Source organism: Watersipora subatra, chromosome 3 (assembly GCF_963576615.1).
Source record: "Watersipora subatra chromosome 3, tzWatSuba1.1, whole genome shotgun sequence".
In the NCBI taxonomy this organism is placed as follows: domain Eukaryota; kingdom Metazoa; phylum Bryozoa; class Gymnolaemata; order Cheilostomatida; family Watersiporidae; genus Watersipora; species Watersipora subatra.
The window spans coordinates 8473083-8499364 of NC_088710.1; the positions used below are offsets into that span (position 1 = coordinate 8473083).

At 36.9% G+C, this 26282-nt stretch overlaps 1 pseudogene; it reads left to right on the forward strand.

Moving 5' to 3' along the window:
• Nucleotides 1-9538: 9538 nt before the first annotated feature.
• On the forward strand, nucleotides 9539-14259 carry LOC137390297 (leucine-rich repeat protein SHOC-2-like; annotated as a pseudogene).
• Nucleotides 14260-26282: the final 12023 nt, after the last annotated feature.

The window sequence follows — 26282 nt, forward strand, 5'->3', positions numbered from 1 at the left end:
TGCACTAGTACAGCTAAGATCCTGCTTAGAGCAAACAGCCAAAGTCTGGGGAAGAGGTTGGACACGTTTGTTGAAGTAAACAGGAAATCTGATACAGATGTTTGGATTGTCTGCGTCTGATGTATAAGAACAGTTGCCCTATTTACAACAAGCAGGAGAAGATTATCTATCTTCAGCAAAGTTCAGCTCTTTAGGTGCTTGTAGTATCTCCACCTTTTCTCAGTACAGAGAGAGTCTTTCTTTGCCTTCACTATAGCACGCTGCCGAACCAGTCATATATTCTGTCCATTATTGCTAGATTTACACATCTTAGTTCATTGGCCTCTATCACTTCAAATTATAACTTTATGTTAAAGCTTACTTCATCACCAAAAGGCTACATCTCAAAGCAACGCCAACACATTTCTTATTCATGCACTGACTAACCTGCTTGTTACATCAGCATCGACTGTTCCTATTTCTTCATTAAAACGCTTCATGAACAAGTCAGATAGCATTCAACTGTTTTGCCTAAAGCCATCGCCACAACAAAACATTATGAAATAGCTGGGCGTCAACCAATGCGACCACCAAGGACTAGAGATCTTCCTAGAGATACCCAAATAGATAATCAGAGCAGTATTAGCTGCAAAGCGGCGGAAGACAACACTGCACTGAGACAAATCCGGCTCAGGTGCTACTCTCCATGTCATTAGAAATGGCAAAACAGACAAATCTGATAAAAGATCAGCATGACCGGATTGCAGCTCTAGAGCAAAGGAATGGTAACCTGGCCAATGTCAAGTCTCATGCAGTCAGGAACAGCTTCAGATGTGGAGACTTCTCCCACCTAATGAGGAGTTGTACAGTACGGAAAAAATGGCCACCATCATCCACGAACCCTAATCCAGAAAACTAGCAAAGCTCACTCTCAAGATTACGGGTAAAGTGGGTGGGCCGGTGTCATATACCCGTTACAGAAAACCAGATAAGCATTGCAGGAGAGAAACAAGAGTGAGCCAAGCAGACAGTCTTGGTGGGTGAGACACCTGATTTTCTTCCCTTGCCTCTACATTGTTCTAGCGATGCTATGACGCCTCTGTTAGGTCAATATAGTTGCAGGACTAGGGTTGATGAAGAGCATCATTGCACAATTTTTGCAGCAACTGCTTCTGCACTGTATAATCCAGGAAAAGTCCAAGGCTGTTCAGTACACTGTTTAGTAGGCAGTGGATGTACCCTCAACTTGCTGGCAAGGAGAGTGTATGATAGACTGCCCTAGAGATTTCTTGGTACATTGCTGGCATTCGAACACGCTACAGGCACTCTGGCAGATGGTTCTGGTCTGGAATTTTATGAACAGATAAGATTAGCTGGCAGATTAAGGTCAGAACCCATTGGACTAGACTTTTTTATTACTGATATTGAGCCAGATGCTATACTTGGAATGCCCTTTTTAATAAGCCACGATTACTTACTTGTTTCGAGTATACTGTGGTGACAATTGGCAAACACCTTAGGTGTACCAACCAGCGTGGTATAAATTTGGTTAGTACAAGAAATTGCTAATTAATCTATTCTTGCTAAATCTGAATGGTTGATCCAGTGTCGGTTGTTGAATAACATTTGTACCCCTGTTTGCAAAGTGGAAGACACAAGGATTGCAGATAAGCATGGCATAGTTATTGCTGCTAGTGTGAGTAAATGGAACAAAGATAAAAAAAATTGTTAGATGCATTAATCCTGCGATGCAAGTCTGTCATCTCAGTGCTAGCTCTATTATAGAGCAATGTGTTAGCTTGGAGAAGACACAAATTCGTGATTCATCTGTCTACATAATAGATGGGAATCACATGAAACTTGTGTTCGATGAAAATATTCCTGCTATCCCATCTCACTTGAAGAGCCTGTATGAGGAGGCAACTGAAGGATGTTTTCAGCTTTCGCAACGCAAATCGATTGCTAATTTGCTGCATAGCTTCAGTGATGTATTTGCGAAAGGTGACTCTGATGAAGGACTTCTTTAATGAAACGTTGTATTTCTGTAATGGCGATGTCAAAGCCAATTAAACAGGCCTCTAGACGTTTAGGGGTGGAGGAAGACGCCGAGGTCCGTAAGCAAATTCACGAATTGGATTACCAAGGTCTTATTGAGCCTGCATATGAAGCATCGAGCTCTCCTGCTGTGCTCGTGAAAAAGAAAGATGGCAACTGGAGGTTATGTAGTGACTATCGCAGATTACATGCTATTACAGTCCGTGATGCTCACCCCCTACCTCATATAGATAAAAGCCTGGAAGCCTTGGCTGGCAACAAACCTCTCCACACTGGATCTCATAAGCGGCTATTGGCAAATTCCATTAGATGACAATGCTAAGGATAAGTTGGCATTTTGCAAAAAAGAAAACCTGTGCATAGTAAAATGGAAAGTCTTGCCATTTGGTTTGACAGTAGTCCCTGCAACATTTTTACGAATGATGGAGCAAGTGTTACACGGACTCCAATATAAGGCTGTTGTTGCATCTAGATTATGTTAAAGTCATGGGCGGCAGCTTCAAAGAACATTATCTCAGCCTTGAATAGATCCTATCTCGGCTTTGATCGACCAAACTCAAGTTTAAGCCATCCAAATTAACATCTCTTCCAAAAAAGTGGCCTATTTGGGACATATAGTAATAATGGTGTTGCAACTGATCAAAACCAAATATCCGCTGTTGCTACTTGTCCATCTCCAAATAATGTTACTGAGCTACAATCTTTTCTTGGGAATGTCGGTTACTATTGTCAGTATGTCCAGGACTTTGCTAACAAAGCCCGACTGGTATTAAACTAACTGGCAAAACAGCCAAGTTTGAATGGACTGAAGAGTGCCATGCAACTTTCAACACTTTTCAACACTTTCAATCGCTCCTCGGTACCAGTTCTGGGTTATCCAAATCCGGCTCTTGATTATATCCTGGACACAGATGATTCTCTTAATGGGTTGGTGCAGTCTTACCTCAAATTCAAGATGGCTAGGAATGGGTAATATCCTATTATGGTTGTGCTTGGTCACCTGCTCAGAAAAACTATTGTGTAACTAATAGAAAACTGTTAGCTGTTGTCAAAGATGTTGCTCATTTTTGTTCATACTTATACGGTAAAGAGTTTAAAACTCGTACTGAAAATACTTCACTTTTATGGTTATGCAGGAGGACAACGCCATCTGTCCAAGTAGCAAGGTGGTTAAAGATTTTTGAGTAAATTCACCTTTACCATAGAGCATTGACATGGAAAAATTGACAGGGAGCAAACGTGGAAATGCTAATATGTTATCAAGGAGGCCTTGCCACGACTGCACCAAATGTGACAAGGGCACCAAACTATGGGGAGCATCAAGCATGGCGAAATCCAAAATGAACTATCGGAGAGGGCACAAAATGAAAACTCTGTGTGTACTAGAATTGCTGAAGAGAAGTTGGTTGTACAAGAATGTACTGATTATTTTCTGGATGACAAGCACACTCATCAAGTTGTTGGTACAGACTGTTAAGTATCAGCTAGGAGCAAACCAAAGTCCTCACAAGCTGCCAGATGAATCATAACTAATGGTGATGGTTGTTGCATGGTAGAAGATTTCAGCACTAGTGATGGCTGCCATAATGATCGGGAGCAGACAACTTTAGATTATTCTGCTAATGAACAAGTGGATAGCAACCAACCTTCACCAACACCACAGTCGGATACACCCAGCTCTGATGAATTGTGTCAGACTCAGCTGCTTCCAAGTGATATTGCGACTATTTACAAACTGTCAAAAATCAACAATCTCTGGATCCAGCCATAGTCAGCCTTGGCAGTACAGAATTACTAAAGCTTAGCACCATACTTGTTGAGAAAAAATCTTGGGAGGTGATACTTTGTCCTATGAATATGCAAAAGGAGGTGGCGTGGAACACATATCCTTTTTCATGCGGAGATAATGAGGACTTTCTAGAGACTTAGACTGACATAGTCCTGGAATGACTTATGTTGTTCGATGTCAGGTGAACAGCTGCGAGTTATGCCAGCAAGCGAAGTCTAGAAGTTTGCATCATTTTTCAACTCATGGACCTCTTCCGGTTGGCCGTCTCTGGCAAAAGGGTGCAATCGACTAATTGGATCACTACCTTTGACCACTCAAAGGAACAGATGGATTCTAGTGTTGAAACCATTTTACTTGTTGGCAGGATGCTATACCTCTACATGACGCTACAGCTTCTATGTTTGCTGAGACTTTAGGTAGATAGGTGTCTTTTACTACTTTTGATTACCCAAAGAACCCCATAATGACTGAGGAACACAGTATTAAGGTGATCTTATGACAGAACTTTATGTTATGTGGAGGATCACTAAAACTCGAACAACAGCATATCATCCCTAATCTAATAGGGAAGTAGAACGTGGAAATTGGAGTTTGGGCGATTCTCTTTGCTGCCTTTTATTTAGTCAGATAGAAGCTCAAAAAACTGGGAAATTATCCTATCACAGATCATGAGGGCCTTTGGAGCAACCCATCAACAGAGGAAACTGCAAACTATTTGATGCTAGGACGGCAATGTAGGCTACCTGACCAGTTAATAGGTGGTACACATGATGTCGATAAGACTACACCAAGTGACTATGCCTCACATATGCGAAATCAGTTAGATAGATAGCTTACCAGTTGATTTGCACTCAACAAATGTTACCATCTAAACTACCTGATCAGGAGGATGCAATGTTCATAGAAAGTGATTTGGTGTTAGTGCAAAACAAGTGAAGACGAAAAGGAATTCACCCAAAACTCAGACCGAAGTTTGATGGGCCATACATTATTAAAAAGGTCTTCGTCAATGGCACTTACAAAGTTACTGGCTAAGGAACCGTTGATGAATGTCATCTCAAACTCCTTACGCCGGCATCTAATCCAACTGGACAAGTGCGAAGCCCAAGGACCAGCTCGAATGTCGACCAGCCAAGGAACATTCACCCAGCGATATGGCGGAGCAAATTAGTGCTGAGGAGGATCCAGCATCAGCAGATGCTGCACTCAAACAGCATTTTGATGATCTCAACAAGTCCTGAGAAAAACAATTTATGCCTCCTGAATGGCCAAGACGCCCCCTAAAGAAACCGCCTTGGTTGAAGGCTCATATGTTATATTGAGCTTCGAGGCCTTAAAAAAGATATTGGCGTACCCAATGACACCAAATTTGGAGACTTAAGGAGTCTCGGATGCTTCTATTTACAGTCTCGAGCCTGCTATAGCGTCAACCTCTACATAAAATACTCAACTCACTCTAACATGCTGCATTATCAGGACACTAAGCATTGTAACCTGAGGTTACAACAGAGTTGTCATTATTGGAGCTGGAACCATAATCCATCCTTTATCGACGCTGATAAGCCGATATTAGAATACTGGCACTGCATCTAGGAGTGTGGAATGTAATGGATTTACTAAGCTGAGCTTCTCTAATTGCCATACGTGTTCAGCTATTCTCGGATTAGCATATTAGCATTGCAATTCAGGAGCCAGCTTGCATGGAAAGCGCATGGCCTAACACCCAGCACTCACTATATAAGCAACTGTGCTCCAGTGTGGGGGGAGGGGGAACAAAAGACCACAGAGCAAAAAACTGCAAACTACAAACTAAGAACTAGAAGGCAAAGAATTACGTTCCTTGTCACCGTAAAGAACAGCATTGTAACATTAATTTACCTTTGATTTTAATTTAATAATTTCACCATTAATTTTTGTGTTTACGTATAAATCTTTTGACAGTTCTTGCATTTACAAGTATACTCATCTAAGCATTTATTATTTGTAAACTCATTTCAGCATTACGCTTGATAGCATTACATTGTACTTATATGCTCTGTCTTTTCATGTTTACAGAGCTTGAGTAACAAATCGCATACTTATTCACCAGTCACCTTGCTTGCAACAATTACAGTTGTGCATGCGAGCTATTACTCATTTAGTATAAGACAATTTGTATGCAGAACCCACTTGCAAATGGCTAGTCAGCGCTGACTTCCACAACAATATATAGCAATATATAGGGCAGCAATACACTGAGAAGAAACAAATACATATACTGTTTGATTAAATGCATACAGTGCGATGTGAGTTACGAACTAAAAGTATTGATAACTAAGCGATAATTGTTTAATAACAAATCTACAAACCTTTTATTTGTACAGTACATACAGTACTGTTAATTTCAGTAGTTTTAATGTACAGTACGCGTGAACTGTATAGTAGTATGTAGCACTGGCGGAAGTCTAGCGGAAACTACGAGAAGGCGTAAACCGTAGCCCGTAGGTGAAGAGTCGCCTTCCTTCCAAATGTAATCTAGTTAATCTTAGTGCTTTTGAAGCACAGGTGTCCTTTAGCGGGGATATTGCCGGAGCCGAGACCGGGCCGTAGTCTACACACACAAAAAACAACATGTTGTTTTGTTGTGTGTGTAGACTACGGCCCGGTCTCGGCTTCGGCAATATCCCCGCTAAAGGACACCTGTGGGTGAAACCAATGATATACAACCCAACTTGGTTTGTATATCATTGGTGAAACCTGCGTGTTTATTTTTTTTTGTTTCTAGCTTATTTAAATTTTTTTAAATTAATAAAATTTGTAAATATTGCAAAAGACGTCCTTGCGAAAGTTTGTGTGACCGATGAACCTTGTATGAATAAATATTTAAAAAACTGATAAAATGAGCTAATACATCAAAGTTATGATTTTTCACATGTATACCTTTTAAACGGTAATGCAGTTACCGGTAAGTTGACATTGTATGCTCAACACTGAAATACACTTCATAGTCCACCGGAATCGGACTAGTCGTTTAGTACAATATGCCTAGTTATGTACCTTTGATTACTAAATAGCGTCATAAATGTCCAAGTTTAGCTCAAATATAAGTGGCCTTTAAAAAAAGATAGCTTTCAAATAAAGGGTAGTGCTAGGATATTGGCTTTGTGTTCATCTAAACAGGCCCAGGTTTTACACTGACTGAGTATAAATAAATTGAGAAATTTTGATTAAATAATACTGTTCAAAGTGTCATTTTATAACATTTTTGGTTAGTGGTGTGCTGCAAAGATTTTCAAATGTATAAAACGTGCCCTGGCTAAAAAAGGTTAAAAACACTGCTCTGAACAAGTGCAAAGGACCATCTCCACCTTGAAACATTAGGCTCAGCAAAGTACAACTCTTTAGGAACTTGGAGTACCTCCACCATCTCTCAGTACAAGAAGCCTTTCTCTCCTTTCGCTTCAGCATGTTGCTGAAGCAGTCATATTTGGCCCATTATTACTAGATTTACTCAACTTAGTCCATTGGTCTCCATGACCTCAAACCATTATTTTATGTCAAAGCTAACGTCATCACTAAAAAGCTACATCTCAAACCCACGCCAACACATTTCTTATTCACGCACTGACTAACATGCCTGTTAAATCAGCATCGACTTGTGCCTCAACATGCCTATGTTGTCCTACGTTTACATGTACCAATGATATACAGCCCCCCAATGGGGGCTGTATATCATTGCATGTAGGCAATAAAAATTTCTTTTTCCTTTTTAGTGATAGAAGTAGGAAATAGTCAATACTAATTAAACTAATTGAATATGAGATCAATTTTATCCAAACCAACAATTTTGTTATTTTGTCACAATTTTCTAGACCATATCTTGGGGAAGAACTTGTCTTTTCGTAATATTATTCATGTTTACCATAATTTTATGGATGAATCTTACCGAGTTGCCATAAATCAGGTATAGATTGAAGCGCAGCTATTCACCAAATTCATGAATTTTGCCTCAATTTAAAAACATCATTTTCAAACTACTGTGTGCAGTGAAATGCGCTCTTCTCTGAAACAAGAGCTATCAAGCGCTGCTGTTTTTAAAATTCAGCTCATCAATGCCATCATTCTTGCAGCCTAAAAAATTGATTAAAATTATGTTGTATTATGAAATGCAATAATATGCATACTACTAAAAACTAAACATGTTGCCTCATCTTTGTTTCATAACTAATTTTTTGCTCAAGCTGCAACACTACTATGATAGTTTTATATCTACATATTTTCAGTATTGCCAGTAGATTGTCTTATTAAATATTAACTTCAGTGCCACACAAGATGATGGGTAGGGGACGATGAATATTAATTTTATATCAGTATTCTCATTGTTGTAGTTTAAAATTAATCTTTTTTCACAGCGTTCAGTGTGACGAAAACTGATTGCCATAAATGCCCACAGAACTCTGTTCAATGAGAATACAGAGCAAGTGCTTACAATATCAAACAATTACAATTTTGGCTTCTTTGATAGTGTGTTAAGCTAGTACTTAACAAAAGTTTTTGAATATTTCCTTCAGTATTTTTCATAATTGATTGCTCCAGCTAAACTGTAAGTCTCTGGTATTTTTGTGATAATCCATGGTGATGCTTCAGAAAACCTCAGCCTTTCATACTCACATCTTAATCCTGGGTCTCTGATTTTTTTCAAAACTGCTTAAAAGAGGCAAGCTGTATAGTCTTACTGGTCACTCCATTACTCGATGGGAACTACTCAGCAAACGTGTGGAGAGCCTATCCTTGGTTACTTCATTGGAAACACCAACTGTTGCCCATAATTTTAACTATAACTCTATTTGCATGTATATGGCAATGCGACATGTTTTTTCTGTTATCTTCTCTTACTAAATTTATTGCATTTTTTATTGTTTGTTTATAACTTGGTACCATATTGAAAATTATGAGAGCCATTCTTTATATATTGTTTACAGACAAGCACAAACAAAGATGAGTTTGATTATAGGATCTTTCTTAAATAGTGGAATCCTAGCATTTATCTCACATCCATTTTTAAACATATAACAAGGTTGACCATAAATAACTTTTTAAAGATTAAATTTAGTTAAAACCAGGGGAAGACCATACAGTAAGTAAAAATGCTATGACTTTGTTAACATGGCGACTGTTTCAACCACCATGCGGGTGTTTTATTACAATCAGCATAATCTGCTGGATTTTAGAACTTCTCGTTGTACATATCATCAAAAACATAAAATATGTCAATTCCATATACATGACCCATTAAAATGCTTCAAATTCCTAGTTTGTCAATAGCATTTGGCTAGTTTGGTGAATTTTTACAAAAAAAAATAAAGCATTTTGGAAACTTGGTTTTATTCATGGTTTATATCTGCAAACTTGAATACAGCATTTTAATACCTTGGTCATTGCATTGATAGTTTATGACGTTGCTCTTTGTTTTAATATGATTGTATTATATATAACAATTCGGAGCTTAGCTTTCTTATTAGATTATTGTCCATCTGGCATACACTGTTAGAAAGGATTACCTTTACGTCAACTTATATGTGTTATCAGGGATATCAGGTTAATGCATTCAGTCAATCATAAAGTACCCCTAGTCAACTTGAGAATGGGTTTTTAAAGAAAGTTGGTACAATTCTTGTGGTTTGTGTTCTTGAGGTGAAGACAACTGTATCTCAAATCATCACACACCGTTAAGTTATGTTGGTCGACCTTTCTCATTACGGCTGTCCCGAGCTACCTCCTGAGCTGTTCACTTCCAAAGAGATAACTCGCTTGGTTTTAAGGGCTCACAGCCTCAAGACAGTCAGTCCAGATATACGTCAGCTCGTAAACTTGATACTGCTTGATCTGTGTTCTTTTAATATGAAGAACAGGGAGTGCCACACATTTCTTGACAAGTGAGTTTAAAAGATTAATCACTTGAAGATAAGCGACTAAAATTCTTCTTTTTCTCTGTGTTGGATATTTTTCATCATTGTGAGTCATTTGGGCTGTTCACTGGATTAATCTTCAAATTCACAATACACTGCTGTTTAAAATAGTCATAACCTACTGGTCTGAAGCGTCTGGCTTGACAACAACAAGTTGGTGCCTGCTTCATGGATCGGCACTGATCGTAGCAAGACGAGCATCAGACTTGTAATTGTTTAAATTTAACATTTAATTGACTTTAACTGCCAAAAAATAAGTTGCCCCTTTTTATATTTAAAGAAGCCCCTGCCCTGCTATCCTGTCTCAGATGTATTGGCACTATTTTCCCTTTGATGCAGAGTGAAAAAGCTTCTTCAATGCATACTTTTATGTCTAGCAAGATTTATTAATTATTTCACCATCTATTGTCAGCCATGACAGGTGCTTGTCTAAACTAACGAAACTGTTTAGATAGATAGCTAGTGATACACTTATAGGATTGGTACCACAGAGTCCGTAAGTGTAGGGTATAAACTATGTGTGTACCACCAGCGTTATTACTCGATTAGGACCTAGTCTTTTTATAGATACTCAGTAGTTGGCAAATATACATACCTAAATGGTGTTGCTATTTTGTGCTAGTATCAAGTATGAATATATTGTTAGACTGCCTGATGCCATTTGCCATCTGAAGAAATTGGTACAGTTAGACTTGAGTTACAATGGACTGTAGGCATTCCCAGATAATGCTCATCAGTTGGCCTCCTTACGATACCTCAGCCTGGCTAGTAACAGACTCACTGATGTACCAGTCACTATGTTTAAGGTATTGTTTTGCTATCATCTGCCTGCTGACTTGTTTGTAGTCTCTTTTGTTAGACTCACTTATTTTAACGATTATCTAGTAATCTTTTTCAGTTTGTGTTTATTAGATTTGTCTGCCCTTTGATAATTTCCTGGACTTAGTCTTCTATATAACAGTTTAATTCATAGCCTCAGTTCCAATTATTGGGGTCATGAATTTCATCGCTCACCATTTATTTCTTTTAGTTGAGAAATCTCCAGTTTCTGAGTTTGAGAAACAACAAGTTGAGTTTTTTACATGCTGACGTCGGAAAGTTGGCAGCGCTGAATTATCTAGATGTGGCTCGTAAGTTGTTCATTTATCTGATCTCTTCTATCCACTTGACAGGCAGTTGTTTTTAATGGGTGATAGTGTCTTTACATGTTATATTGCCATAAGAAATCGTTCGCATCCTGTGGATTCATATCCTATGAAATTAGTCCTTGAAATTTGAAATCTTTGTTCTGTGAAATGAATCTGCGTTTAATAGCGGGCTCTTTTTTTTGTCGGTAATACTTTTGTATCTTGTAGAGTCAGCAGCTAAATTTACTATGCTGACTCTGTTGCAGTATGAAGTTATCACCAAAATTGAAGCAGCTTATGTTTTTTGATTTAACAATAAAAAAGTAAAAGCTGTTTTACAATGAAATGTTTTACTACGGCTCCACCATAGTAAAACATCAAAATTCCATCATTTCTAAATGAGAACTTGTCAACATAGAACATAAAATTTGAGTCAAGGTTGGTCTCGACATGCGATGTTATTTTCCGTGTATTACATCCAAAATTCCTCTAAATGTTACAGTTATGTAATTAAAATGGGAGAAAGCTGGTAGAAATTAAACATAAATGTGAAAATATCTAAAAAGTAAATTAAGTTCATTTAACTCATACCTAGCCTTAGTTTAAGTAAGTTATGCCCTGTTATTTTTGTTTCTCATTCTACGAACAACTTTAAACCATAACTGCCCATAAGTTATACCTCTAACCCACAGTTAGAGGTATAACTTACCTCTAACTGTGGGTTAGAGTAAGTTATACCCTGTTATTCTATTTCTCATTGTATGTCCAACCTTAAGTTTTACGGAGCCTACACATATGTATACATGTCTTCAAGATAAGAGAACAATAGAAACCTCTTTTTGTCGATTATTACTTTACTAATTTAGCTTTTATTTGTATTTTATATTTTTATATTTAGTTTTATATATATAATCTATTTATTTTTAGTCTACATCTAACAACATTATTTGTGCTGTTTCATGGTTTTCCAACATATCGAACGGAATCGATATTCAATGCCTTTTCATGAGAATAGTCTTTCCTGCATACGAAAGTGTTGTTATCTTGGAACAGATTTACTTTGTATGTCAGGGTTTGACTATGTCACCAGATAGCAAGATCCCATACTTTCTCTCTGTAGAGAATATGATAGAAGAGATACCTACCAGTCTTGGTCAATGTAAGATGCTCTCCACACTCCTTCTAGACTCCATATCTATCGGAGCTTTGCCTGAATCTTTTAGTGAGCTACACAGGTGCGTTAGAATACCACCCTAAATCACATCTAGTAGCCTCAGGCTAAATGTACAAGCGAGTGAGGATAGTTTACTTTTTGGCAGATTTTACTGCGTAAGGCTCACTTCTATGCAGTTAATGACGAGTTGGCTTGAAGTGATTTGTGTCAGCAATGATATAACCCCCCTACAGAATAGACGACGCTATCATATGGGCGGGGTTTATTGATCGAGCTAGGTTAGGATTGTGCTAGCCTGGGTTTTGGGGCTAACACAGTTCTCGCGGGGCGGTTGCGTTGCCTCTTTAAGTTTTTGTGTCTAGATTTTTATCGCTTATATGCGTCAATCACGGGTAGGCCTAATACCTGATTTCCGGTTAGTAGTACAAAACAACAAAACCTGTAACCAGCAAACACCTATTTCTCTCTTTCCCTCTTCAATTTTAGTGATATACTAGGATCCATGGAAAATAAAACATTTCAAATTACCCATTTTTACCAATTTTGAGATTGGTAGAGGTCGTAGTATATGCTTAAAGTTAAATATAATTACCCAAAATCACCCGAACAACATCCTTTTTTCCCTAGGTTTTTATTAATATTTTGCCACCAATAATATAAAATGACAGGTGAAAACGATGAAAGTCTTTCATCGTTATCACATTGTTTGACCTGGCTGGGACAGCAGGCAAAGCTGTGCAGTGTAGTTTCCATACTCAAAATCTAAATCTAAAACCGAATCTGGGCTATATCGCGATGGCAACTATTAATATCACGAATGCTTGCGAATGGCAACTGACTGATCATAACGGGGAAAATTTTGGACAACTATATTTATTTGACAACAAAATGAAGCTAACAGATCAGTAAAATAACCACTATTGTTCATAATATTTGTAAATTTACAAGTGGCTTTATTCAGCATATTTCATTGTGCTGGTGCCATGTTCGGGCTCATCCCAACAGAGCCCGATCATTAAACCCCGCCCATATAATAGCGGTCGCCTATCCTGTGGGTGGTTTATATCATTGGTGTCAGTTAGCGATTGGTTGCAGATCTTGTTGACATTACATGCCGTATTTTATTCGTGTCATTGGTTGACCTTTTATCAGAATAACCGCTTAAACCTTGCTTATAAATGTATTGCTGTAGTCGTATAACTTGTCATTTTAAATTTACATGTTTAGATGTAAGCTATATCCCAACGCGATACAGCTTCCAATATAGTTTATATAACGTGATATAGCTTCCAATATAGTTTATATAACGTGATACAGCTTCCAATATAGTTTATATAACGTGATATAGCTTCCAATATAGTTTATATAACGTGATATAGCTTCCAATATAGTTTATATAACGTGATACAGCTTCCAATATAGTTTATATAACGTGATATAGCTTCCAATATAGTTTATATAACGTGATATAGCTTCCAATATAGTTTATATAACGTGATATAGCTTCCAATATAGTTTATATAACGTGATACAGCTTCCAATATAGTTTATATAACGTGATATAGCTTCCAATATAGTTTATATAACGTGATATAGCTTCCAATATAGTTTATATAACGTGATATAGCTTCCAATATAGTTTATATAACGTGATATAGCTTCCAATATAGTTTATATAACGTGATATAGCTTCCAATATAGTTTATATAACGTGATATAGCTTCCAATATAGTTTATATAACGTGATATAGCTTCCAATATAGTTTATATAATGGGATATAGCTTCCCAACAACTTGTAGTTCAACTCGCTGTTGTCACTGCATTCACTTATATATTGCTCATGTTGCTTCTCCTGTACTATGTTTAAATTGTGTCACAGTTGCACATTTACTACATGCATTGTCTTTGAATTGCATTTCAGTTTAACGCTTCTGGATTTGTCCAATAACAGAAGGCTGCAGTCGCTGCCAGCTGGGCTACACAAGTTGGAACACCTGACTGCGGTGCATGTCGTCGGATGCCATCCTGACATAGTCAAGTGCAGAGAGCTACACAGCCTTCACAAGGTCCTGGTCAGGAACAAGATGAGTCTGCTAGCTGACACTCAGTGCAAGAAGCAGCTGCCGATCGAACACAACTTTGACCTGCATATGGAGCGACCTATTGAACTTGTAACCCAGGAGTAGAACTGTTAGCTTCAAATTTTTTTTTCAGATTAGCCACTTCTCATTTCTAGTCATTTTTAAGAAAGATTTTTAACGTTTGTATTAATATAATTAGCCTTACTACTAACCAAATGATGCTGTAGGTTTTCTCAAATATTCATGATCTGTGGCTGTTAAAAGAGGAGTTAAACAGGAGGAGTTAAACATGCGGTAGGGCTACTACTGAAATTGGCTGTTTATGTTCAAGTCTAGATGGTTAGTCTTGAAGCTGGTTCACACTATATCGTCATATGTCGGTGTTAATCCCACAATGCATCAGTGATCATCTATGATCATAAAGCCATCCGCATTTACATCGGTGAATAATACCCTTCGTAACGTTTTTATTATACAACGCGGTCCATGAAACGATGAAATACTTGTCTCTCAGCAAAATCCTATTTTAACAGGAAACATAGATTAAGCAATTCGTGACAGTCAATCAGTCACAACCAATCACCATCACTAAAGTGGTGCACAGGTTGTTGCAGGTGCTCGGTAAATTACCGGGAAAGTCTGACAGCTGCAATCTGTCCTGGCATATTCGCGATGTCATTGGTTTGCGGTACACAAAGTCGACAAATAATCGTCGACAGGACAACCTCGATATATGACGATACAGTGTGAATCAGCCTTTAAAGCTCAAATCAGTAATTAAACACATTGTGAGACTGCTTAGGCTCCGTAATAATTTAAAACCGTATAAACTGCCGTAATAATTTGTGGACAATTACTTGAAAATCTTCCTTTGTTGTGATATCATCATACAGTTTACATGTTTTGAGCAGCGCGAATTTGAGGTTAAAGTTGCTTATTTTGATCTGGGGGTTATTTAACACAAATAAGACTGTTTTGTAATATTTTTAAAAAAGATTGCAGTCATATTTTGATTTTTGCTTTAGTCTTCCTAACAAAGCATTATTTTATAGCTATTTTACCACTAACCAGTAAGCATCTTGAGGAAATTCCTTTGTTGAAACGATTTTGGTCTTGGCTCGCTCAAGGCCTTTAGTGTACCCATGCTAGAGAGACTCCCAGTGCAATGTGCTATTATTAAGTAACCTTTATATACTCGAGGACCTCTCACTTGTGCTTTGGTTTATAACTTTTACACTTTTTGTACTTGGTACAAATTGGGCGCAACATTAACCATAGTTTATACTTTTGTGCAATGTCTAAATGTCTCCTTCAAACTTTTTTATTTTATATATTGATCTATTGGACATGTACGTTCATATTTACTTGTACATTCATATTTACATTTATGAAGACAACTGCTAAATATGGAATGTATTTCAACAATAAAAATTGTTATTAAAAATATTGCTCTAAACACGTTTTGTATAACATATCCATAATGCAGAAAAATGTACATAATACTCCCAGATAGCACCTCTCTGTACAAAAATTATCAAAATAATTTGCAATTAAATTCATGTAATAACACCTGCTACAAACTTTACAGACCAATACTTTGAAGATTCTTTGTCACTTTCCAGATGCTATAAAAAACTACCATTAGCTCTATTTAGTAGTTGCCATCTTGGTGACTGATTGATAGCATCTTTAGAAGAGAAGCAACTTATTTGCTAAAATGTGTTGCACTTAGTATTGCAATACACTCTGTTATGCTATTGTGGTGTCTACAGATATACGCTGTCATATCTGTAGGAGTTGGTATCATGGCATCCTCTGTTATTTAATGTTATAGAAGTTAGTATCATGGCATCCTTTATCATTTGAGATTTCGCAGGTGACTGTGATGTCCCTTTCAGCAGAAGCTACTGATGTAGAGTCTTCTTCTGGCTGCGTGGCTACAAAATAACCACTTACAAACTTCAGCATAATAACAGCTTGCTAAATTTAACGTCTCCTGTTAATTTTTAACACAATACTTCAGTGAAATGTGTTATATGATAGAATATCAGAAACACTGGGCCCATAAAGCTGATCAGAGTCGTATTTAAAGTATACGAGTTCAAATCCCGTAAGATACAATCTTTTATATAACCTCCAACTGCAGCTACAAATGGATATATGGTTCTTATTATAGTAAAGATTGATCCGCTGACCAGCCGAGGTACTAACAATCGTGTATTATGTATGCCTTCGGTTTTGCCAACCCTCGATGTTGTCAACCAAGTTACATCCCTATTGTAGCCAATCAAAACTAAAACTAAAGATTATATATCTGGTTTGAGAGTTAATACAAGCAAAATTGCATTAATTTAGCTCACCATAAATGGGCAAACAGTTTTGTAAACATTTTTTATGAAATCAGCTCATATGAACTGTTGCATCATTAGTGACAATGTGTAATGGGCAGTCCTTGAATGTATAAGCATTAGCATGTATGACAACAAATAACGGTTGTTACTTGACCGCTATGAAACTATGCCGTCACATTACTAACACCATTTCAAACCTTCCAACACTACTAGCAGGTCAAGGTCAAACCTTTGTATGTATAGTGCTAAATGCAATTCAAGATAAAACCTTTGCATGTAGAAACAGATCAGTATAATTAAATGTTAGTTTTGTATTACCGTTGATGATTGTATCAAGGTCAAACCGCAGAGAGAGCTCATCATATTCTGAATCGAATCCACAGAATAGTGGAGTAAATGAGAGTAGTTGTGGGAGTAAATCCTACAGAAGAATGACAGATGAGGCCTATATAAGGAGCATACCAACACAGTCACAGCAGGACCAATATGAAAAACAATTGAAATAATAAGCAGCAGTTCTCGTTGAAAATTTGAAAATAAAATTGATCCTCACAAAAAGCAACCATTTTTAATTGAGTAATCAGTTCTGACGATCCCTAACTAAAGGCAATGTCAACCCTGTCTAAATAGTAGCCTTAGTCTTTGCATTAAACTACAGCTTCAAGTTTACATATATCAACTTTAATATTTTATTACCTAAAACCTAATTACCTAAAACCTAGAAGGCTAAAACCTAGTCTTAGCCTTTTGCATTAAGGTGTTAGCAGCCTTATCATAATCAAGGTAGTTAAAAATGTGGTGAGTAGAAGAAGGAATGGTCTTGTCATAACAATCAGAGAAATAACTCTTCAAATCAACAAACTATTATTGTAAACGAAGCTTGAAATGTCTACATTAGTAAGTTGCACTATTATTAAATAGTTACTGGACATACTACAAGTAGTGGTCTAGTACCAGTAACTATTGTCTAGTAGTTACTAGACAATAGTTACTTGTGTCCAAACAGCAAGAGCACTAATAGTACTACCTACATGTACTACCTACTTGTATCCAGCCACTAACAGCAGGAGTACTAATAGTACTACCTACATGTGCTACCTACTCGCGTCCCGTCACTAACAGCAGGAGTACTAATAGTACTACCTACATATACTGCCTACTTGTATCCAGTCACTAACAGCAGCAGCAGTCCTAATAGTACTACCTGCATGTACTACCTACTTGTATCCAGTCACTGACAGCAGCAGTACTAATAGTACTACCTACAAGTACTACCTACTTGTATCCAGTTATTAACAGCAGGAGTACTAATAGTACTACCTACAAGTACTACCTACTTGTATCCAGTTATTAACAGCAGTAGTACTAATAGCACTACCTACATGTACTACCTACTTGTGTCCAGTCACTAACAGCAGCAGTCCTAATAGTACTACCTGCATGTGCTACCTACTTGTATCCAGTCACTGACAGCAGCAGTACTAATAGTACTACCTACAAGTACTACCTACAAGTACTACCTACTTGTATCCAGTCATTAACAGCAGCAGTACTAATAGTACTACCTACAAGTACTACCTACTTGTATCCAGTTATTAACAGCAGGAGTACTAATAGCACTACCTACATGTACTACCTACTTGTATCCAGCCACTAACAGCAGGAGTACTAATAGTACTACCTACATGAATACTAATAGTACTACATATTAGTAGTACATATACATAATACATAATACATAATAGTACATATACATAGAATACTAATAGTACTACCTACATGTAGTAGCTACTTGTATCCAGTCACTAACAGCAGGAGTACTAATAGTACTACCTGCATGTACTACCTATTTGTATCCAGTCACTACCAGCAGGATTACTAATAGTACTACCTACATGTACTACCTAACATGGTGAACCTTTTGATACCAAATAACTGTAATGTGAATTTTGTTGCAAGTCGACCTTTTACAATGTTAACTCCTTTAAAATGTTGCTGATTTGGATTTTTATTCAAGTTTTACAGTATAAATGATTCAGGCCAAATAATACATTTTGAGAACAGATATAATAATAATGCATGTGATATATATATATATATATATATTTTGACTATATTTTATATGCATTATGCCTTATGTACATGTTGATATGATTTCAATTGTTGACAATATAGAGAAAGACACGTATAAAAGTTACAAAGTTGTAGCTTTCAGTCCACAAACATGCAATTGTACACACTCGTAGCTGGAGGTTAGAAAACTAAGGCTACAGTTTTACCCAAGCTATAACTCACTAGACCGATACTAATGGTTTATTTTAGACACAGAGACTTGTTACTTTATCAATAAAATTCATTATTGATGTAAATATGGATAGAAAAAGGGGATGGAAAAAAATCTAAGAGATTTTTTTGTAAAAGACAAAATGGTAGGCCTAGAAGTAAGCCTATAGTTCTTTTGTCAAAGCTATTGTGGCTAGGAACACTCGTGCTCCTGTGATTAAAAGTTTATATTGAATAAATATAGATGAATAGGTTGGGTATCGCAGTTTATTGAAGGATTTACGGAGAAAATACTCTCATGATCTTTGCTGCACCCTAGAACAGCCAGCTCATCACCCATAACACTTAGCTGTCTCGCCTCGTGTGGGAGTTGTTCGTTCATTAGTTTGTGTAACACTTTCCCTTGGAGAGAAACAATGTAGATAGACTTGCTAATCCATGTACAAACATATATGAGTCCTTCACTCTCACACAATCCATAAGCAAGTTGCAAACCTTCACATGTCCAGACAGGGGTGAGCTCTCCATCTTGTACTTGGTATCTTCTCAGCACTGGGCCCTGCTTTGATAAGTCTTTCAACCAACCTGTCACCAGTAGGTCACCATTTGATAGGAAGCAAAATGTATTAGGTGCAACTTCTACCTTAACATCCCAACTTTCTCGGGTCCGAATGTTGAAAATGATGATTATGTCCATATAGTCAGCAGAATATACAATAAACTCATCAGAAATTGCCAGGACCAATTTTTTAAACAAATTTCGTCTTGGACTTTGAAAAGGTTTTGAGTGAACCTGCATTGATTGTGAAAAATCTGGTGAATATCGGAGAACTTGTAGGGTATTTCCAGCAACTTTCAGTCCATAAGTGACACCCTTATGCTCTACTAGACAAACACCGACAGATTGACAGAGTTCGCTTTCTCTTGTAGGTGGCCCACTGATTGTCATAAAACTTTCTTCAGTTCCAACTAAAAAACCTCCTTCTGTTCTGTGGCACACTGAGAAAGGGTTCACTTTTTTTGAACAACATACGAGATGCATAGAAGTACATGTCAAAGAGGTTGGCAGTTGTCTTATCTTTAAATTCAAAGCTGTCCTGCTGATGGTTTCAGACACTAAAACTGGTTCACTTATGACTTGGTAGTTGAGTCTGCCCAATTGCCGTTTCAAGCAAGTCATCCATTCTTCTCTCTGTTTTACCAACTCAGTCACATGACTGTGTCTCAGGTGCCTGTGTGCTTTGGTGCGGGATTCTTCTAGCCGCTGTTTTCTAGTAATCAGTTCACAGCTGTATATTTCTACCTGATTGGTCAGCTTCTTTTGGTAGTCACGGATACGCTCCTTCAGGTTTTCACTCTCGTCTCTGATTCGTTTAATCTGCTCTGCACAGACTCTTTCAATTAACTCTATATTTTCCTTACATTTAGCTTCTTCTTTATCCAACATGCGCCAGATCTGTTTGTCTACTGTACAAATCTCTGTGAGTTTATCATTGACTAACTGCAATAGTTCATCAAACTCAGTAGTTATCTTCTCTTTAAGCTGATTGAGTAGCATGAAATTGTGTTCATACTTGAGACTTGTGCATGCTACTGGGGGTATCTCACATTTATTACAAGTTAGTCTGCCACAGTCATCACAACCTCTTGATAGCTCCTCATCATGGTTCTCACATATGACTCTCCTAGTGTCTTTGGCTGATGCTTTGTAATCTGATATTCCCACAACTGAATGACTTTTTTTAAACATGGAAGTATGGTTTTCTTGGTGTACAGCACAGATCTTGCGGCAGCACTGTAAGCAATAGCAAACAGCTAGCTGGTTGTCACAGTCATCACAATCACATATCAGTGTAGAAGTAGTGTTAGGGTTATCTTCTTTTTGTGCAGTCAGTTTTACTGCTGGCAGCTTGTCTATATCTTCCTCTGATTCATACTTTTTGTTACAGAGCGGACAACTCACAGCTTTTTGATCTTTGTAGTCTTCCTCTAGACATTTTAGACAAAAGGCATGATGACACGGCAGCTCTCTGGGATCTCTCATTAAACTGAACTCCTGATAACAATATCCACATCTGCTGTCACTAATCAAGTCTTTGTCAGCCATTTTCTTCTCTCGTATACAGCACACTACAAGCTGAGACTGAGTTGAATCAAATTATGTTGTTGGTACCCTGGACATTGATCAAAAATTGGAAATCAATAATAGAGTTTTTGTGTGTCTGGGTTTATATAAAAGACGTAGACGGCGCTATTTGTCTCTTCTAGCAACAAGGTATGTAAACCATAGAAATCAAATAAATGTCAGAAACTAAATCAACCTATTGTGTGGTAATAGAAAGCAAACCCCGCTGCTAACAGGTATCTATAGCATGATATGAGAATAATCTCACATTGACCTCTACTTCCACCTTCTACAAGATGTAAAACATGTTATTTGTAACATATAACAAGAGTCACAGATTACTCATATTCCCATTTTAAATGAAATTTGATGAGACTGAATGAAATAGACATCTAGTATTGGACATCTAGTATTAAACATGTAGTATTAAACATGTAGTATTAGACACCTTGTAATAAACATCTAGTAATAGGCATCTAATAATAGACATCAAGTCATAGACATCCAGTAATAGACATCTAGTATTAGACATAAAGTAATAGACATCTAGTATCAGACATCTAGTATTAGTCATCTAGTAATAGATATCTAGTAATAGACATATAATATTGGACATCGAGTAATAAACATCTAGTGTTAGACATCTAGTATTAGACATCTAGTATTAGACATCTAGTATTAGACATCTAGCATTAAACATCTAGTATTAGACATCTAGTAATAGACATCTAGTATCTACTCTACCCTTATGTTAGTCCACCCTTAAGTGATAAAGACTCTACTGTAAAACTGAAAGTCACTGTGAGAGGTAGCACCTCTCACCATAGTGTGATAGGTGTTACCAATGGATGAGGCATCTGAATCTCACTATACTGTGAAAGGTATTACCAATAGATAAGACATTTGACTCTCACCATAGTGTGATAGGTGTTACCAATGGATGAGGCATCTGACTCTCACCATACTGTGAGAGGTATTACCAAAAGATAAAACATCTGACTCGCACCATACTGTGAGAGGTATTACCAATAGATAAGACATCTGACTCTCACCATACTGTGAAAGGTATTACCAATAGATAAGACATCTGACTCTCACCATACTGTGAAAGGTATTACCAATAGATAAGACATCTGACTCTCACCATAGTGTGAGAGGTATTACCAATAGGTAAGACATCTGACTCTCACCATACTGTGAGAGGTATTACCAATAGATAAGACATCTGACTCTCACCATACTGTGAGAGGTATTACCAATAGATAAAACATCTGACTCTCACCATACTGTGAGAGGTATTACCAATAGGTAAGACATCTGACTCTTACCATACTGTGAGAGGTATTACCAATAGATAAGACATCTAACTCTCACCATACTGATTATGATCATTCAACTTGGAAGTCAAGTAAAAGAGTCGAGCGCCATCAAGGTTAGCAATTCTGTTTTGGATTTTTTAAGTTGTTTTGTTTTATTTGCTTGTAACTTTTTAAACCAGACTTCTTTTATATGGTCAATACTATTTGTTCTTTTAACCTTTTTGCTACTGAGAGCACACGACTCCGAAGTGGCCTGTCTACTAAGCCAATTAGTAGCACAATTTGGACCTTGAATATGGCTGCATGAACACTGCTATAGGTATTTACTAATTCGAACAACCTAATTTTACCAAATCTTTAGAATTGTTTGTAAAATGGAGACTGTTCATAGCCATTAAAAACTCGCTTTTTGACATCACTTTACTAATAAAGGATTGGTGAGCTAGTAAAATAAAAGAATAGGCTTTCTTACGGTACCCATGAACAGAACTGAGCCAAAAACTCTCCAAAAATTTTCATTATCATTATTCATTATTCTCATTTAGTATAATATTCATAACAGCTCAAGTTTTAAAAAGCCTTCAGTAATCAATATACATGTACTTATTTGGCAAATAATACAACTTTCCACTCCTGCAAAGCTTTCACCAAAATATATATCTTTTGGTTTCAAATAAACTCCTCTCCGCAATTCATTGCTAGCTCCAGTTACATCTGCAAGCAATTTTACTCTCACTTTACCTGTCACCTTCATTCAATTATTAGTTGTACAACTCGGCATTGCCTGGTTAATAAAAAAGTCTTTGGAGAGAAAATTTATTTGTATTTAACATATAACAACATTTGCCGTTCTAATTTTCAAACTACATATAATTAGAAAAGTGTTTTGTGTAAGTGAAATAAATTAAGAGAGATAATAAAAACAGCTGTAAAAGTTTTCAAACTTTGTCAAACAACTTTTAAACTTTATATCATGAGGAAAATGTTTTGTGCAAGTCGACTAAATTAAAAAATATAAAACGACTATGAAAAGGTCTAGATGTAAATGTGAAACAATTAGCATGTAATAGAAAAACTAAATAGGTTTTGCTATGATTACAATAAAAAATGGTTCGGTAATGACACAATTAATACGAACTGAGAAAACAAAATAAAAATCCTGAATATGTAGAATTAGTGATAACAATTCTTGCATAAAAGTGTGTGTGTGTGTGTGCGTGTGTGCGTGCGTGCGTGCGTGCGTGCGTGCGTGCGTGTGTGTGTGTGTGTGTGTGTGCGTGCGTGCGTGTATATAAAAAAGGTTACTGTTCCACCAGAAGCTATTCATCAAAACTTTGAATACGACGATACTGGTACCTCTCGAAACGGGTACAAATGTAAAAATGAGATATCGGACTGTCTTTGTCTTACCGAACGCAGAGATAATGTCGAGGCTCTTCCCACGGAGACAATATAATTGTTCGGGTGAGAAGAATTGGCCTTAACTCCAGATATAGTAATTGAACCTTACGAAAAGTTTTTCTTAACAGGGGCATCATAAGGCATGGCCGCATTGGTAAAATAATTAGCGTGCGCTATAGCTGGAATGATACACATACTTTCAGAAATATGTATAGATAGTACGGGAAGGGTTACCAATCCTACATATTGTATCAGCGAAACCGCCAAAAAATAAAAGTATGATTTGGCAAAACTTTACAGCAAACTAAGGCATGGCTCAGAAAATATAGAGCAGAGCAGCTGCAAGACAATCGGTCACGAGTGCCGAGCGTCATGAATGGCTAGAACAAGACAGGAAGCACATGGCAGAAGCTAGGTAAGCTGAAACTACAGATAAAACTCACCTGGAATGAACAAAACAAAAAACCCTGCCAGCCGCTACGGTGACTGAAACCCCAGAGAGGACTCATGCATGCCAACAATTCGACAGGGTTTGCCATCAACGGTAGCAAGGTACATACCTGGTTACTAGCCAACTAGAGCATTTTAACAAGACTTTAACCCAGTAGTTGGACACTGTCAATTACCATTAAAATTTGCTTTCAACCATGACCCAAAAGCCAGTATAAAATAAATCGTTGGTTTTTTATGGGGAGAAAGTCTATAAAATACATCAAATACAATGCACTTCACAGAAGGCATGAAACACCTGTAATTTGTTGTAAAAGCAGCAAAATTCAAAGCTACACTTTGACAGAAAATATTCTCCCTATTTTGAAGCATCTTCACTAAGGTATTGCCTCTGATTCTGAGCATTTTCTTTCTCATATTCAACAGTATAACAATACAACTGATACAACAATATAACTGATATAGCAATATAACTGATATAACAATATAACTGATATAACAATATAACTAGTATAACAATATAACTGATATAACAATATAACAGATGTAACAGTATAACAGATGTAACAATATAACTGATATAACAAAATCACTGATTCAACAATATAACTGATATAACAATACAACTGATACAACAATATAACTGATATAACAATATAACAGATATAACAGTACAACTGACATAACAATATAACTGATACAACAATATAACAGATATAGCAATATAACTGATATAACAATATAACTGATATAACAATATAACTAGTATAACAATATAACTGATATAACAATATAACTGATGAAGCAATATAACTGATATAACAATACAACTGATACAACAATATAACTGATATAACAATATAACAGATATAACAGATATAACAGTGCAACTGACATAACAATATAACTGATACAACAATATAACAGATATAGCAATATAACTGATACAACAATATAACATATGGAACAGTATAACAGATGTAACAATATAACTGATAAAACAATATGACTGATATAACAATATAACCTGCTGAACAACCCCAACTACTTCAATCTTATTTTATAGGTGGTCAGCAAGAGGAAGCAGAGCAAAGGTGCAACATTGTTGATGGAGTGTGAGTAGAAATAATCAAAAATACTTCCAAAATTGCTACACAAACATAATAAATATGTGCAAGATTTCAAAGTTTCTAGTAAAATGGTAATACAGAATGCGGATGAGTTTATGGTTAATGTCAGTAGAAAAAAGAAACCTCCTGGAAAACATGAACAAAAATATACTGCACTGATGATGGAGGATGTTGCAGTTTAATTTTTTTTACTTTTTACCAAACGATAAAGCAATGCCCAGGCAATGACTGATACCACAGGTAGGCATTTATAAGATTATTAACTTGTGGTTGCAGTGACACCTCAAGTCTAGAAATTAGCAGTACTACCTACATGTACTACCCACTTGTATCCAGTCACTAACAGCAGGAGTACTAATAGTATTACCTACATGTACTATTTACTTGTATTCAGTCACTAACAGCAGGAGTACTAATAGTACTACCTACATGTACTACCTACTTGTATCCAGTCACTAACAGCAGGAGTACTAATAGTACTACCTACATGTACTACCCACTTGTATTCAGTCACTAACAGCAGGAACACTAATAGTACTACCTACATGTACTACCTACTTGTACCCAGCCACTAACAGCAAGAGTACTAATAGTACCACCAACATGTACTACCCACTTGTGTCCAGTCACTAATAGTAGGAGTCTAATAGTACCACCGACATGTACTACCCACTTGTGTCTAGTCACTAACAGTAGGAGTAATGTAAAGGTTTTGTGCGTTATCTTTACTGCTCCACCAGTACAAGACTCAGTGCAAGAGTTTATACATATATTTTATCTGCTTAGTATACAGTGGTTACAAGAATAGCATGCAACAGTTGTATAACGGGCGCAGATCATTTCTGCTCTCTAACACAATTGTCCAAGCTTATATACCGGGTTGCCCCGCCCCTTGTTACATTTGATCGGACTGGGCTCGGTTCGGTATATAGGTATAATCCACCACACAATCCCCCCATTGGCGACTAGGGTCTCCAATTCACATCTTGAGGATAGCTAGCTGTGCCAGGGCTTTGCGCTGGCAAGTACCATAATGGAGGCACTCCACTTCTTCTAACAGAAGCTGAAG